Genomic DNA, 15,531 nt, shown 5'->3' on the forward strand with positions numbered 1-15,531 from the left:
TTCTGCCGCTTGTATAGGGAAAGCCCCTGGTAAGCTGGGCCAGTTTCTTTACCTGCCACGTCCGGAGGTTCGGCCAATCACGGCTCCCGGTGGCTGCGGTTCGCTGCTCCAGGCCAATGGGGGCTGTGGGAAGTGGCGGCCAGTACGTCCCTTGGCCCGCACCACTTCCAGCAGCTCCCATTGGCCTGAAGCAGCGAACCACAGCCACTGGGAGCCACGATCGGCCAAACCTGCGGACGCAGCAGGTAAACAAACTGCCCCGGCCTGCCAGGGTCTTTCCCTGCACAAGCAGCGGAAGAAGTTTGGGAACCACTGGACTAGAGGAATGAGAGGAGCCTAACACATCTGATCTCTATTCTTGCTCCTACCACTGAACTGCCTTAATATTTAGCATTTACTGGTTCCTGCAAGAGGTCAGCACCTCTGAAAAATCAGGTCACTTAGTTAAGTGCCTAAATATGGACTTGAGTGACTAAATTTAGGCATAGCCAGCTCTGTGCCACTGGAGGACTCATCTACACATCCTCAGCTGGCCATTTAGGGCATCTCTGTCTGCTTTGTGCTGCTAGCGCAGTGCAAAGCAGACTTCATAGGGCACCAGGATCTGGGCAATAATGGGTCAAATTTATTCTTGTTTCAGGTCTATCGACTTCAATGAAGCTCCACCTGGAATTAATTTGGCCCAAATAGGGATTTTTCTTTTTGGAGATAAGGTCCCAGTAGAGCACCACTGGGAGCTGCTATTCATCTGTGATGTTCCCAAAAGAACCAATGGATACAGTTTCAGGCAACTGGAGCCAGATTCTGTGCTTCCCCAAGTTTATGCTGAACAAGCCAAAGTGTGAGGACTGTCTGGGAGCTAGCTATAGATGAGCTAGTTTCAAATCCCTGTTTCTCATGCCCAGTCCCTCATCCCTGCTGTGGCTTACAGCAGCCTCAAGGCTGCTTTAACCTCTGCTAGGTGGCCATGGTCCCAAGAGACCACCAGCCAGCGAGTGTAGTCAGAGTGAGGGACCGCACTTTGGTGACTCTTCTTCCCCATTGCTTCCTGCCCCATGTGATGGAAGGTAGTGATGCAGAGTAGTGCTGGCTGGGGCTCCATTCCCCAGGGAGTGGCGTGGGGCAGAGAATCTTCCCCTAAGTGTCCACACCATATTCTAATCTAAGGAGGCACATTGAGATCTACACACATAACAAACCCTATAAACAGGTAACAGGATTTTTATGTAGACACCAGCACTACAAACAGCTTTGCGTATGTTCTCTAGATTAATTAAAAATGGATTGTATTATCTACCACTAGTTAGCACTGGGATTTTAAAGTCATATGAATGTTTCCATAAGTGCCTGTTCTCCTATAAGCAAGCTTTGAAATCAATACAAAATGCCATTCCCCGTGACAATTTTTGTTTGTTTTCATACTGCCAAACTAGTTCTCAGAAGGTGACAGATGAACGCCACGTTGGAACAGAATATTTACCAAAGTGTAAATCTAGCATTATTTAAAACTGCCTGTGGTATTTTACTCTCAGACTCAGCAGATGCTTGCCAATGCCCTTCTGTTTCCCATATCCCTATTTCAGCATTGGCAACTGCAGCCAAAGGTCAAAGCTCTTAACCAATGCAGGTATTCTTAGTGATTTACTTAGTCAATAAAACCGCATGGCTCCCCAGACTGTGTTTCTATGTCGCCACCAAAGGCTGAATCATGGAAATGATTTCCCCCTCACAATTTAGTTTTTCTCTTTACAAAAGAGAATTTCATATCATTCTCTAAAAAAAGAACAGGAGTACTTGTGGCACCTTAAAGACTAACAAATTTATTTTAGCATGAGCTTACGTGAGCTACAGCTCACTTCTTCGGATGCATAGAATGGAACACGCAGACAGGAGATATTTATACATACAGAGAACATGAAAAGGTGGAAGTATGCATAACAACAGGAAAAGTCTAATCAATTGAGATGAGCTATCATCAGCAGGAGGAAAAAAACTTTTTGAAGTGATAATTAAGATGGCCCATAGAAGGTGTGAGGAGAACTTAACATAGGGAAATAGATTCAATTAGTGTAATTAATTCTCTGTGCATTTGAACTGCTCTACTGGTGTCTCCTGTAAAATGGGACCTGATCCAAATCTCCTTGTTGTCAAAGGGAGTCTTCCTTTTATTTTCTGTAGGCTTTGGGTGAGGGCCTCACAGCCTACAAGTGAATGGGTCTGTATAAATGCTTATAATAATAAAACCATTGCTCAAAATGTATGGTGTTGCACAAGCAAGTGAAAAGGAGAGAAGGAGAAGATGAATTTAGGAAAGCAGTTGGTTTTGGCTAAGCAATGAGCAGCAAATGTTATAGGGTTGAAAGAACTAATTGGCAGCAGTACTTAAACTACCCTGGGTGACAGATACAGGAAGTGTAATTTCTAAAGAACAAACCCAAAACAACCCTCCCCTTCACCTCCACCACCAAAAAAAAACAAAACAAAAACCCAACACATTTTTAATAAAAACTGGGAGAAAACCCACGCATCTGCCTGCTGGGGTAGGGCAGCCAATCAGGGATGTTTATCTTAAGCAGGCTGAGCTGTCTTGGCCTTCCCTCAGCAGAGCAGGGGAGGGGGCAAAGGGAGCTTGCATGGCTGGTTCCTCTGCTCCTTCCCCCACCCTCACTGTAACATCTGCGCAGGGAGAGAGCAGAGGGAGATATGGCATAGAACCCCTGGAGCTGCCTCTCCCAGCCCTGGAGGGGGAGAAAGTGACCCTGCTGCAGGGCCCACCCCAGGCCTGGGAAAACGTGAGGGCAGTAAAAAGCACCAGGAACTGCAGGAAGAGCAGAGAAGAGGCTGGGGGGAGGGGAGAATTGCTGGGCTGGGGTCAGATGTGGGGTGATTAGACACCCCATTTTTCAGACCACTTTAAGCATTGATTGGCAGCATATGAAAATGTGATTCTATATCATGTGTGTCTGTCACAAAACCAATCAATGTGAGTAGCATTTATTGGCACCCTACTTAGCAGTCTCAGTGCATTGGCCAAGGACAAATTGGGCATGGCAAATGAACTATTCTTTCACCATTGGAAGTGATGTTACTAGGTTTGGCATATTCACAGGGCAGTGTGGGAGCACATAGACTGCTACTGTCTGTACTGTACCTGTCCTATCGATAAAAGAGGGCTTTTGTTTCCAGGACTGTCAATCTGGCAGATTTCATGATCAATAAAAATTAAAATAGAAAAGACGTGGTTCTTGGTCAGGTTATTATGATTCTTGGTCATTAACCTATTGGTAAAAGGTTCAATATCCCATCCAAAACGTTGTCCAATCCTTTCTCTGTTACTCCATATACTATATCTGAACTCTGTCTTTTTAAGTTTCTTTCTTCTGAGACATGTATGTCAATATGTGCTTGTCGAATACAGATTAAGAATCCAAGATAGTAACAGTGAAGACAGCCATTTATAATGGGTGTGGATTAAAATTAATTCCCTCATTAGAGGTGGTATTCTGTGAGAGACTATGAGATGGAAGAGAGTAATGAACAGCAATGTTCAGTGACTTGGAACTGAGTCTATGATGCAATACAAATTTTGACAGCTACTAAAATTTAACTAGAGAGATGCTGGTAATGAAACAACTGCTATAGAACCTGTGTCTATCTGTAGTTCTCCCATATGACCTGAGCTTGGTGGGCAATGCAACCACCTATGCTGAAATTATTTCCAATTACCACTTTTTTGGAATAGCCTTTCTGGCAATGATGTCTATATGATGTTCCAGTGCCAAAAGATCAAGTATTACTGAATTCCCAATGAGATGCTCCATCCAGAAATAAGCATAAAGTGAAGCAATGGAACATGGTGTCATCTGTTAGGTCAGTAGACCTAGTCATTGTTAATTGGATAGCCTTGTGTTTTGAAGAACATGTATGTAGTCAAAATATGTCCACAGGGAGCCTTTTCAAACTCTGGCTTTGAGTGTGTATTTATCATTATTATTATATTTATTATTTGCATTACTGTAGTTTAACACATAGCATTTTGAGACACAGGATGTGAGTTTAAAATATATTGTGAAAAAAACAATAAAAATGTACAGCAAAAATATGCTTTCTAGAAATTTAGCTTATTTGGGAGAGTTTTATAGTGCATAGTAAAGGAAATTGAGCTGAATACTGGATTCTTGTAAAAGAAGTAAATAACTTATTCAGGGCTGCCTTTGGGGCAGCTTATGGTGTGTATCCAACCTCTTCAATTTTTTGTTATAGTTTATATTATTTTCTACATTTTAGAGTAATTTAATATTAAAATAAACATTTAAGACTGATTTTGGTTTTGCCACCGTTAGAACCATATGTATAAGGGAAGGCAGAATTTGGTTTTTTGTGTGGCTCTCAATCACTACCTACTAAATCATTTTTATACTCCAATTTAATGATTAGCTGCAGGTTTTTGCCATGACCTCAATCTCATAATCCTTAACAACCTCAAAGGGTTGTAAAATTGGGATTAAGGTCAGAAAACATCTTCTCACCACCTAGGCCTCAGGTACAGTACTGTGTTCAGTTTGGGCTGCCACGGTTCAGAAAAGGTGTGAACAAATGGGAGAATCCAGAGGAGAGCAACAAAAATGATAAAAGGTTTGGGAAAACTGACATATGAGGAAATGTCAAAAAAGATTGGGCATGTTTAGTTTTAAGAAAAGAAAACTGAGGGGGAACTACATGACATCCTTCAAATATGTGATGGGCTGTTATAAAAAGGAGAGTGTTCTCTAGGTCCACTGATGGTAGGATCGGTTTAATCTGCAGCAAGGGAGATTTAGGTTAGATAGGAAAATGTTTCTAACTCTAAGAACAGTTAAGCACTGGAATAGGCTTCCAAGGGAAGTTGTGGAACCTCCATCATTGGAGGTTTCTAAGAACAGGTTAGACAAACACCTGTTAGGGATGGTCAAGGTACACTTGCTCCTGCCTCAGTGCTGGGGTCTGAACATAGATCATTGTGACACCCTGTACCCCATATGACACCCTGTATCCCATGTTTACCACATTTATGTGGTTATGATATATTTTGTACAAAGTATGTCTTGAGTTTTCAAATGATACCTCACATAATGTACTGAACATCATTGTCCTATTCAAATGTGTGTATTAATGTATATGGAGCAATGAGATTTTTCCTCTGCATTTGTTTACTGAAATATGTTGTGTTTCTGGGTAACGCCAACAGACTAGCTCCTCAGAGACGACAAAGAACTGACCACCAGTGTTACAAAACTACTAACTGCTGAAGCAATCATTCGCCAATAGGGGAAACTGTAAATAAAGAAATTTACAATTAATCAGAAAGACATTTTGAATCTCTCATACACAGGGGACTAGTTTGTCTACAAACTGGTGAGAGGTAATCCTTGGAGGAGGATATAAAAAGGAGAAAGTGTGATCTCTTCATCACCTCTCCTCCCCCATCTCTACACATAGTAGCAAGATTGCTTGAAAGACAAATGTGCATCATTGAACTGGGGAGGCAGAGGACCTGACCTGGAGGTTTTCCAGCCAATGCAAACTGCTGAAAGGTTTTAAGAGAGAGAAACTTTTTTGCCTTTTAAACTTATTAGCCTTGGTAAAGTTGAAGAATTAGCTTGTGTGTTTACCTTTTTACTTCTTTTGTAACCAAGTCTGACTTTTATGCCTTATCACTTATACTCCTCTTAAAATCCATCTTTCGCTAGTTAATAAATTTGTTTTACTGTTTTATCTAAACGAGTATGTTTGATTGAAGTGTTTGGGAAATCTCTACTCAGGTCAACAGGGCTGGCGCATGTTCATTACTCTTTGTTGGAATGACAGACTAAAATCATGAGCTTGTACCATTCAGTGGGCTACTGAACAGTTCAAGATGCACATTTCTGGGGAGCAAAACTGGGACTGAGGGAATATGTTGGTGTTGCCCTGTGTCTACTCAAGGATGGCTGGGCATAGCATTTATGCATTCAGCCGAGAATGACTTTGTATGCTGGTAGCTGTGAGTGATCAGAACCTGGAGAGGTTTGCTATTCATTAGGCATAGCAGTATAGGGCATCTCAGGCTGGAGAGCTAAGGGGACACGGCAGTTCAGCAATCCAGGTTGTACCCTGGGGAATGTCACAATGACTTCTCGAGGGCCCTTCCGAACCTGTGTGTCTGAGGGTGTTGCATATGAGCTGTGGAGGGAATGCTAGATGTTTCTCTCTCCTCTCACAACCCTTGCCTCACATTGCTTCCTGCCCAAGGGAAGGTATTGCTTTAACTGAGTGCACAACCTCTGGGCTGCAGAGTCAAAGGCATCCAGCTTCACAGCTGCTTGAAATTATGTCTTTGCTCAGAGCAAAGTATAGCATAGAGATGGGGGAGGATGGCAGGGAAGAATTGTACCAAGGGGCTTTCGTGGGATTTTCTTCTTCTTTTGTTAATTTCTCAACTAGTTAATTGTGACCCAGCATCTACCCACTTGTGATTCACATTTGGATCATAATTCATATGATAAAAACTACTGATCAGCTGTGTGTGTGTGTGTTATATTTTACATCATTATTAATGTTATATATTATGTTAAAAGAATGATACAGTTGGAAAGTCAAGTACTTGAAAGTTAGTAAATACGTGTCACCTTAATTTACCCCTCTAGTGTGTATATATTATGATACAGTCTTTAATCACATGATCATATAGTATTTTTCCACAGGATCCCTGCCTCATTCACTGCACAGGATGGCCAGTGGTCACTGAATTTGTAGGTATTCAGTTCTTCTTAGCCATACGTTGAATGAAGAGGATATCTGCATTATTGACTGCACACCATCCAAACCCTGCACTAATACAAAATTAATTTCCTCCTGTGCTTTTGCAGTTGCAGCTGAGAGTGCTGAGCACTTCTGCAAACGCACCTCACGTGGCTCAAGTTGGGTACCCAGAAAATGAGGAACATGCAGTGGCCACCTGTGAAAGGTTTGGTTTAAGTGACTTGCCCAGCATCACTTAGCAATTCTGTGGCAGAGGCAGGGATTGAATCCAGTTCTCCAGGGTGGTATTCAATGGCATGAACCACAAGATTATCCTTTCTTTTCTGCCTCATTCACCATGCTCCATTCATCTTCCACAACTAATGAGGCAGGTGACCTAGAAACAACAGGCAACTTTTATTCTAGCATTCCCTAACTTAAAGTGCTGACTTTACACTTCCACCTTCTTTTAATGTGGCTGTTTTATATCATTTAATTTTTTTTTGAAACTTAAAAATCGGGGGGGGGGGAGCGGGCAGGAAGGGACTCTCATGCATTTCTTCATATTGACCCCCAGATGGGTCATCATCAGGGTTTGGATCTTTAGATCAACAGCAGAGTCCTCTACCACTTGAGCTAACATGAGGATGGAAACACACACTTTGCCAGTGGATTTCACAGCTATTTGTAAGACAGCAAAGGAATATGGAGACTCAGTTCCAGATTCTGCAGGGCAATGTTCCTAATGGTTACAGTCCCTTCTTGCTTCCCCTCACCCCAGCCTCTCCCTGTCCCCTTCTGCTTCAATGCCTTCTCCCCATCTCCTTTCCCTATCCCCTCTCATCCGCACTCTTATTTTCCCCTGACTTCTCCCCCTCCTCTGAACTCCTGCCCAATCAATTTCACATAAGCCACAGAACAGCCATCTGCTAGTTTGTCCTGCATTCATATGCTTAATCCAGAGGCATTATATGCTTCAGTTTAAATATAATTTTGGCAGATGATAAAGGCAGTGTTGTAATTGAGCAGACCTAAATTCTGGTCCTAGCTCTGCCATTGATTTGATGTGTGGTTTGGGGCAAGTAATTTAATCTTTCTGGGTCAGTTTCCCCATCTGTAAAATGGAAATAATACTGAACCATCTACCTAGCAGGAGTGTGGTATGGATCAGTGTCTATGTGCTTTGAACACGTGAAATGCTGCATACAGTCTATATTTTATTAGTTATTATCTTTACAAATCCTCTGATCTAAAATACTCCAATGGCAACTGGTCCAGTGACAACTAATTTTGATGACAAGGCTGTTGTTTCATAGAATCATAGAACTGGAAGGGACCTTGAGAGGTCATCTAGTCCAGTCCCCTGCACTCACTGCAGGACTAAGTATTATCTAGACCATCCCTGACAGGTGTTTGTTCAACCTGTTCTTAAAAATCCCCAGTGATGACAACCTCCCTAGGCAATTTATTCTACTGCTTAACCACTCTGACAGTTAAGAAGTTTTTCCTAATGTCCAGCCTAAACTTCCCTTGCTGCAATGTAAGCCCACTGCTTCTTGTCCTATCCTCAGAGGTTAAGAAGAGCAATTTTTCTTCCTCCTCCTTGTAACAACCTTTTATGTACTTGAAAACTGTTATCATGTCCCCTCTCAGTCTTCTCTTCTCCAGACTAAACAAACTCAATTTTTTCAGTCTTCCCTTATAGGTCATGTTTTCTAGACCTTTAATCATTTTTGTTGTTCTTCTCTGGACTGTCTCCAATTTGTCCACATCATTCCTGAAATGTGGTACCCAGAACTGGCCACAATACTCCAGTTGAGCCTAATCAGTGTGGAGTAGAGCGGAAGAATTACTTCTCGTGTCTTGCTTACAATACTCCTGCTAATACATCTCAGAATAATGTTCGCTTTTTTTGCAACAGTGTTACACTGTTGACTCATATTTACCTTGTGATCCACTAAGACCGCCAGATCCCTTTCCGCAGTATTCCTTCCCAGGCAGTCATTTCCCATTTTGTATGTGTGCAACTGATTGTTCCTTCCTAAGTGGAGTACTTTGCATTTGTCCTTATTGAATTTACTTCAGACCATTTCTCTGGTTTGTCCAGATCATTTTGAATTTTAATCCTATCCTCCAAAGCACTTGCAACCCCTTCCAGCTTGGTATTGTCTGCAAACTTTATAAGTGTACTCTCTATGACATTAGCTAAATCATTGATGAAGATATTGAACAGAAACGGAAACAGAACTGATCCCTGTGGGACCCCACTCGTTATGCCCTTCCAGCATGACTGTGAACCACTGATAACTACTCTCTGGGAATGTTTTTCCAACCAGTTATGCACCCACCCATAACTTCCAACCAGTTATGCACCCTTATAGTAGCTCCATCTGGGTTGTATTGAGAAGGTCATGCGGTGCAGTATCAAAAGTCTTACTAAAGTCAAAATACATCACATCTACCGCTTCCCCCCATCCACAAGGCTTGTTACCCTGTCAAAGAAAGTTATCAGGTTGGTTTGACATGATTTGTTCTTGATAAATCCATGCTGACTCTTATTTATCACTTTATTATCTTCTAGGTGTTTGCAAATTGATTGCATAATTATTTGCTCCATTATCTTTCCGGGTACAAAAGTTAAGCCGACTGGTCTGTAATTCCCCGGGTTGTCCTTATTTCCCTTTTTATAGATGGGCACTATATTTTCCCTTTTCCAGTCTTCTGGAATGTCTCCCATCTTCCATTACTTTTTGTTTGTTTATTTTAGAAAAGGATACTTTTCAATTGTAGAAAGAGGTCAGAAGCTAGCTATAAATTCTTACATTTTCTTTTAAGTTCTGCATTTAGAAAAAATTGTAGTGTGCAATGCATAAACAGATTAAAATGAAATGGTTTAAATAACACGAGATCAGTTATTGCTCTGCTAAAGGTCCTTTGGGTAAGTGGACAGTATAGTGTTGTATTCTCTCTGTAGGATGAATCAATAAGCTGGCTTTAAAAGAAAAGATGATCATGCCTCTCTATTTAACACTTCATTTCCCAGCCGAAGTGATAGCCAAATTGGGGAATACTCTTAAAAAAAAAAATTTAGCCTACTATGAATTCTGTGACCTTTCTAGTTTTATGCTCGCATCTCATCCACTGTACTTATTTAATTTATCTAAGGATGTAATTTTCATGTATATGAGAGTGATTGGGATGTTTTTCCAGCTAATAGTATTCTTAACATTAATATGTCTTCAGCTGATGAATCCCAAACCCTGTATAAACTGTATGTACACTAATTAGAACTGCTTCTTCCCACCAGCAAAACGCAAACAGTTTTGGGGGCAGGGGGGAGAGCATATGCCAGGGGTGGCCAAACTGTGGCTCTCACTCCACATGTGACTCTTTTACCATTAAAGTGTGGCTCACGGAGCTCCTCCTATTTCCCCCATTCTCCACCTACCGGACTGGGGGGCGGGAGGGAGAGCGCAGGACCTCTGCCTTGCAGCAGGGTGGTGGAGTAGGCATGGCATAACAGAAAAGCAACACTACCCAACAGTTTAGGATCAGAAACAAAGAAAGCAAGCCATGCAGAGGTAATTTAGGTTGGTAAGAAAGAGTTCCTGCCTCAGAGAGCTTACAAAGGGGATGAGGCTTTATTCTCATTTACACTGAGGCCCCCGCACACCATTCTGGCAATGTAAAGTGCCTTTGGGATGGTCAGCACACAGCTTGGGGACTGGTATATCTATTTCAGATAGGAGTGTAGTAATTTTCTTTTAATTGAAATTGTTATAGTGGTACAACATTTACTTAGTTATACCTGTATAAAGGTGACTTTATTCTGGTAGAGATCAATCCCCTTCTTGTATTGGAATTGCTTTAGTGGTATAAAGCAACTTTCTATCGGTATAACTGCATCAGCACTCAGAGAGTTGTGCTACATTAACTATATTGGTATAGTTAAAGCAGTACAACGTTTGTCAGTAGACGAGGTCCTAAAGTGAGTGCAAAAGTAGTTGACACCCATTTTAGGGCACCGTTACAGGGTGGCGTTAAAGGGCCTTTTTGTAAAATGAAAATCAAACCCTAAATACACAAGGCAGATGGAGGATGGGATGGGATGGGAAGCAGAGGCACAAGTGCAGTGACCTGACCACAGTGACACAGCACCCCAGCCAGAGATCTGGGAATAGAACCAGTCCCTTGAGTCCCAGTCCAGAGCCCTGGTCACTCCAGCATGTCGATATATTGTAGGATTGGATTGTATATAATATTATTGACTAGATCTGTGAGAGGTCTATCATTTTCAATACTTGTGGATTTTGAGTATATGAAGAGCAGGTTTTGTTCACAGTGGCTTATTGTTCAGGTCTCCTTAGGGTACGTCTATACTTACCATCCAGGTCAGCGGCTAGCATTCGACTTCTCGGAGTTCGATATAGCGCGTCTAATCTAGATATATCGAACTCCGAACACGCTCCCGTCGACTCCGGAACTCCACCACCGCGAATGGCGGTGGCGGAGTCGACGGGGGAGCCGTGGACTTCGATCCCGTGGCGTCTGGACGGGTGAGTACTTCGAATTAAGGTAGTTTGAGTTCAGCTACACTATTCGCGTAGCTGAACTTGCGTACCTTAGTTCGACCCCCCCACTCCCTTAGTGTAGACCAGGCCTTAGAGTTTTGAGTTCATACATATATTGAAGTTTCAGGTTACCCCCTGTAAAAGTCTCACATTCTACCTATCAACAGCCTTTCAGTTTCCCCTAACAGGATGTGAGATTTTCTCTGACCTTGGTATCTCCTAGGACAGTGTTTCCAAACTTGGGACGCCGCTTGTGTAGGGAAAGCCCCTGGCAGGCCGGGCTGGTTTGTTTACCTGCTGCGTCCGCAGGTTCAGCTGATTGCGGCTCCCACTGGCCACGGTTCATTGCTCCAGGCCAATGGGGGCTGCTGGAAGCGGCGGCCAGTATGTCCCTTGGCCCGCGCCGCTTCCAGCAGTTCCCATTGGCCTGGGATAGCGAACCGCAGCCAGTGGGAGCCGCGATCAGCCAAACGTGCGGATGCAGAAGGGGAAACAAACCGGCCCAGCCCGCCAGGGGCTTTCCCTACACAAGTGGCGTCCCAAGTTTGGGAAACACTGTCCTAGGAGAATGGCTTGTTTGGCCCCTTTTGGGCCAAACAGTCAAAATTCATTGCCTTGCAGGGTTGTTTTCTTTAGGACGAAGAACTGATGATATGAATCAGGTACATGATCAATGTGAATTTGTTTATTTACAAAAAATGTACACAGGGTCCTGTTTCCCTGAACACAATAGAAACAAACAGCAGCAGGAAGTTTCCTTGAACAGAAATCCCCAAGTCTGCCACTCCAGTGAGATCTGTACTCAAAATCTCTGTCTCTTCGCTTCCTCCTAGGGTCATGCTTACAACTCTTTCTGCTGGCTTTCCCACTTCTAATGTCCATAGGCTGCAAACCAACATTCTAATCCCTGCATTTGCAACCAGGCAAACCCCTCGGCCCACGTGACCTGGGAAGTCCTTACCATTTTCTTCAGCTATGTTTACTACATAAAGGGGCTTGATTTGTTTTTTCTTCTGTTGAGCCCAAAGGAAACTTTTTGGCACACCCCTCAGCTTTAAAGAAGTCTGTGATTTGTCTTTGGATCCTAGGTCTTGTTTACACAGGGAAATTTACCAGCATTACTATCAGTATAATCTAACCCTCCCCCCCCACACCCCAAAAGGCCACTGTAAGAATGTCCACAGTGACCTAATTATAGCAGTATAGTAATGCTGGTGAATTCCCCTGTATATACTCCACTAACCACACCCACTCAAAATGCATACGTCCTTCAGGAACCATTTCTGGGTCCCCATTAGCTATCTTCTAAGCGGGCTCCATCTTCTTGTTGAGCCACTTGGTAAGGCCTCTGCTCTCTAATCTTGAAAGGGTTATCTTGGTGGTAGAGCCTCTGTCTGTCCCCATCTCCTGTAGCTGAAAGGCAATAATCTACAGCACTAAGCATGGATCTTACAACAACCTAAATTCCCCTGCATGCAATGAATAGGGAGATCTGAGATTTATGTTGGAAGGTGTTTTGGGATCCTTTGGGTTGAAAGGTACTATATCACTGTATGATATTATTAATAATACATCATTTAATTTTTCTGTTACTGATTTTTAAAAAATTAAATTTTAAACACTGCATTAAAGCATGAAATATGAGACACAAACTGCTAAGAGCGAAGAAATGCATTAAGGCTCTCAGTCCATTTTTTTACTTGTCCTCTTGTGCCTCAGTATTGCAGCTCATGTGGTGAGTAACATAGAGCAAGCGAAGGACGGAGGGGAAAGCCTAAACTCTACATTTTCTGGATTCTACTCATTCCTCGCTTTGTTAATTTGCATGGACTTGGTCTGTCCTAACAACCATCGATATCAATGGAAAGACTCTCATTGACTTCAGTGGACACTGGATCAGGACATTATTGCTTAAGAAAGGTGACAAATTGACAGCCCTGGAGACTGAAGCGTGTCATTCATAAAATAGTTACATAAAGCACAGGTACTAGCAGAATGAGCTTCTCCCATGCTTCCCCGCCAACGTACTTCAAACCTGACCCCAAAGGACCATCTCTAGTAAGAGGGGTACTTTGGTCTCCATATAAAATTAAATGCTTGGTGTCTCTGGTCAGCATGAAGGAAAAGAAAGCCAATTAGTTTAAGCAGCTTAGAGATGAAAGGCTCTCAGTCCACAAACCTCTTCCCCAAGCAGTCCAGACCCTTTGGTTTGAATTTTAACAGTATATGTTTTGGTTTTCATTTTTCTACTCAATAGGATATTACATCTCCCTGAATCTACTTCTCTTTGCCTCCCACTCACTAAAAATGTAAACAAATAATTCTTCATCTCCAAAGGCTTAATGCCTGAGAGATGCCTTTCAATCTTCTGGTTTAGTAGGAGTTGATAGTTAATTACACGCTGCCTAATCTTATTAGCCTGGGTGAAGAGAACTCCTTTAGAGAAGTTTTGAGTATTTTTGATTAAAATCAATTGGATGAGATTGCAGGCCGCTGTGCAGTAGAAAACTACAAGTGATGCTTAAAGGTACAACACATGCTTCCTGTGCTGGCAAACAATGAGGTATCCTCCAACATATGAATGGATTCCTGTCAGCTATCCATCACTCCAGTTAGCTTGAAGAAAGCTCAGTAGCAAATACACACTTCAAATTTTTGTGCCTTACTACACAAATGTTTCTTGAAAAGTCATACTTCACAAATACCAAACTATCTTATAGGGAAAGAGCTGTCAATTTTTCAGGAAATAGATGTACTGTAGAGCCATATACTGCCTTTGTTCTGTACTTGTAATTCCATCAGCGCTCTACCAAGAATCAAGGCCAGGATGGCCCAAGGCATATCCTCAACATGTCCACAAATTTGTTATTTGATATAACAAATTTGTGGACATGTAGCAATCTCCCACTTGACAATAAAATCATGGTGACAGCAGGTACAGAATTTGGGTCCTCCTCCTTATGAAAGCAGAGGTGCCTGCCCCTTGAGCTAAAGGAGGATCTCTAAGCAGTATTGGGCTTATGGCTCTCATACTTCATCAATTCTGCTTCCCTCCACATCATTCAGAGGGATAAATACCAGGGAAGGAGAGGAATTATTTCAGCTCAGTGCTAATGTGGACACGAGGACAAACGGATATAAGTTGTCAGTCAAGAAATTCAGGCTTGAAATTAGACGAAGGTTTCTAACCATCAGGGGAGTGCAATACTGGAACAGCCTACCGAGGGAAACAGTGGTGGCGAAGGACCTCCATGACTTTAAGATTAAGCTAGATAAGTTTATGGAGGAGATGGTATGATAGGATAACGGGCTTAGTCAATAGGTCAATTAAGTGCCACACTGGTAAATTGTACAATGGGTCAATGACATGATATAACCTTTTTCTAGAGGGTATGGCTGGAGAGTCTTGCCCGCATGCTCGGGGTTCAGCTGACCGCCATATTTGGGGTCGGGAACGAATTTTCCTCCAGGGAAGATTGGCAGTGGCCCTGGAGGTTTTTCGCCTTCCTCCGAAGCATGGGGCAGGGGTCGCTAGCTAAAGGAGTGGGTGGATCGGCTTATGTGGCCTGCATCTTGCAGGAGGTCAGACTAGATGATCATAATGGTCCCTTCTGATCTTGAATTCTATGATTCTATGATTCAGAACACAGTACATCCTATCTGAAGACTGGGCTTTAGCGGATTCCTCATGCCTAGGAACCTACTTTAAATATGGCCAAATCTTCCACAATTTTAATGGTCACTGTTGCAAAAACCTGATGTTCTTGGTTGTAGGCACATTCAAATCTTAAATTACTAGTACATATACATTGAGCAGTGCAGAATCCAGGAGTCATTAATACAAACATTGTTTCCTTTTTCAGTCCATGCACATTCATGCTCCTTAGTTTCATTTTGAGATTGAACAAACTCAGAAATTCAAAACAAAACTCAACTGAAACTGCCAAACTTTGCCTGATTTCCAGTAAAACATATGAATCCCATGCGAGTTTCACGTGGTCTCCACCCAAAGCCAGAGCATGATCCCAGGATCACATGAAATTCAGCTCATTTTGGCTGAAAGTTTCACAAACCTCATTGAACCTTGACTCTAACTCAATTTTCTGGTATATAACAAAATTCAAAATAACTCCTTCCAGGTTCTTTTGTAAAGTTTTGCATGGCTCCAATAGTATGGATACTATGCTGAGGGGAGATCATG

General features: G+C 42.4%; 1 protein-coding gene across 5 annotated transcripts in view; it reads left to right on the forward strand.

Moving 5' to 3' along the window:
* Positions 1–15,531, forward strand: part of SHISAL1 (shisa like 1) — a 280,247-nt gene that overhangs the window by 126,889 nt on the left and 137,827 nt on the right. The window contains exon 1 of one of the 5 annotated variants that reach the window (XM_039519536.1): positions 6,888–6,985. The exons of the other annotated variants lie outside the window; for them this stretch is intronic. The gene's annotated coding sequence lies outside the window, so the exon portion shown is untranslated. Of the gene's footprint in view, positions 1–6,887; positions 6,986–15,531 lie in introns of those variants that run through there. 5 annotated transcript variants of the gene reach the window in all.

The sequence above is a fragment of the Mauremys reevesii genome, linkage group 1, assembly GCF_016161935.1.
Source record: "Mauremys reevesii isolate NIE-2019 linkage group 1, ASM1616193v1, whole genome shotgun sequence".
NCBI lineage: Eukaryota > Metazoa > Chordata > Testudines > Geoemydidae > Mauremys > Mauremys reevesii.